Consider the following 2,500-nt stretch of genomic DNA (forward strand, 5'->3'; position numbering starts at 1 on the left):
GTTATCATCATCAATAACGGAATTATCATTATCATTATCATTATAATTATTTTCGTTCTTGTTGTTGATGTTACTGTTATTACCACAATTGCTGTTATTGTTGTTATAATAACAACCATCATCATTATGAGCATTATTGTTATCATTATGATCATTATCGTTATCGTTTCTGGATCATATGTTATCATAATTGTCATTAGCATTATTCAAATTATCATCAGCATCAGTATACTCATCTGGATCATACTGACACAACCAATGACACTCAGATCCGTCACATCTCAAAATCTCAAAAAAAATAAAAAAAAATAAAATAAAAAATAAAAAACAAGAAAAAAAAATCGCATTACAATACAACAACAACAACAAAAGCATCCCATCCGTCACGAGATAAATTCCGCCCATTTCGTACCTCGACATTCATAACCAATTAAAAATAGTTTTCGCCGTCAGTGCACTTAGCATATGTTACGAAATGATTATCTAATATTTAAAAAGTACTCCACAAGAATTTGCTTTTAATCTAATTCCAACGATTAGATTAGCATTAACACCCCTATTCCGTGCCTATTTTAAATGTGAACTGTCACAATACCGGCGTTAAAATTGCGTTAAATGTCAAGCAGTTAGTTGAACGCAGGAACAGGAAACTTTTTGATGAAATAAAATCCGTTTTGTGTGTTTTTTTTTATTTATTTAGTTTTTGCTTTCGTGTGTTTTATCTTCTCTTTGTTTTTATCTTATCTTTTATCCTCTCTTGGGGGGGGGGGGGAAGAGGTTCTGTTAACTAAGTTTATGAACAAAAATACAAATACAGCAACGACTGAACAAAGATGATATAAAAAAAGAGTCATAGTAAAAAAAGGGAAATCAAATCGTGTCGTTTCGAACCAGAATAAATCCCATTCAGATAAAACCGAAATCAATCAGAATTTAAAAATGACTAATTATCAAAATATTAACTAAACAGTGAAAATTTTGGTGTTGATGCGATACTCTCTCTAAATCTATCATATTTCCCAAGTGAAATATGATGGATAGGATAAAGGATTTCATCTATGATCCATACAAAAATCCTATGGATCATATATTCATGAACACTGGATAGCAATTTATCATACGTATAAACATATATAAAAATAAACAACATTTATCGGGAAATATATAAAACACCCATGCATTTACGAAAGAAAATCCCCCTTATTTATTCATACACACATTAGTAATAATACAGAATGTCGTAGGTAATCATTCGTGAATTGATTTCATGCAAAAAGATACATATAAATAATACAGGTCACGTGACCCAATATTCCCATGGTAACGAGAGACAGAAAGAAGCATCCATATTGGGAATAAATTCTAATGCTGTTTTTTTATGGCTTTGGGTGTGGCTTGGTGACGTACCTCCCTTCGGCATAACCCCTCTCCCCCCCCTCCTCTTGCCCCTCCCCCCCTCCCCAGTCCTCTCGTGAGGTACTGTATAGCCTCCTTCTCCATCTTCCTTCTCCCTCTTCTCTCTTCTCTCTACACCATCCTCCTCCTCCTCCTCCTCCTTCTTCCTTATCTCCCCTTCTCCTCATCCCCCCTTCGTCTCCCTTTCCCCTTCAACCTCTCCCCCCTTCCCCCTTCCCTCTCTTCCCTCTTCCGCTCCTCCCCCTTCTCCTTCCTTCCCCCCTCCCCCTCCCTCATTACAACCTGCGCACCAGCCCCTCCTCCCCCCCCCCCCCTTCCCCTCCCCTTCCCCTCCCTCGTTACAACACCCCCGCCCCTTCTACCTTTTTTTGGCACTCGCATAGGTTATCGGTGTCATATTCACCCTTTCCCTTGGCACAGATGTTATTATAAGTTAGTATTATTTGACGTAATGGTGATCATAAAGATAATTTAATTGCGATTATTCAAAAGGGCAGATCTTTTAACCTAGTGGTTATTAATGTTATTTATTTATCTATTTATTATTATTTTTTGTTGCAGCTCCACTCCCCCCCCCCACCCCCCTCCCCCCTACCCCCCCCCCCCTCCCCCCCCCTCTCCAACCCCTCCCCTACCACCAGCCCTACCACCCCCCTCTCCAACCTACCAACCCCCCTTCCCTCTAGCAGCTGGTACTTACCTACCCCCCCCCCACCCCCCATCCCCACCAACTCCCCATGGCCTACGTGTTTTAAAAAACAGGAAGAAAAAAAAGTTTTATAAGTCTACTATCAAACTTTTTTTTTTCTTTTTTTTATAGAAGTATCATTCATACACTTAGTAACACTTGCAAAGATAATTCCTATTTTTTTCCTTCTCTTGGCTGCCCTCCTACCCTTGCCCCCACCCCCACCCCCACCCCCACCACCCACCACCCCCCCACCGACCCCCCACCCACACCCCCACCCCCACCCCCTAACCCCCCACCCCCACCCCCACCCCCACCCCCACCCCCACCCCCCATCCCCGGTTCAAACTGGCTTGTATATTTTTTTTAAGGTTGTATATTTTTCACATTCTAATA

This window comes from Penaeus japonicus, unplaced genomic scaffold, assembly GCF_977035675.1.
Source record: "Penaeus japonicus unplaced genomic scaffold, GWHDUDI00000001_assembly GWHDUDI00000036, whole genome shotgun sequence".
Classification (NCBI taxonomy): Eukaryota; Metazoa; Arthropoda; class Malacostraca; order Decapoda; family Penaeidae; genus Penaeus; species Penaeus japonicus.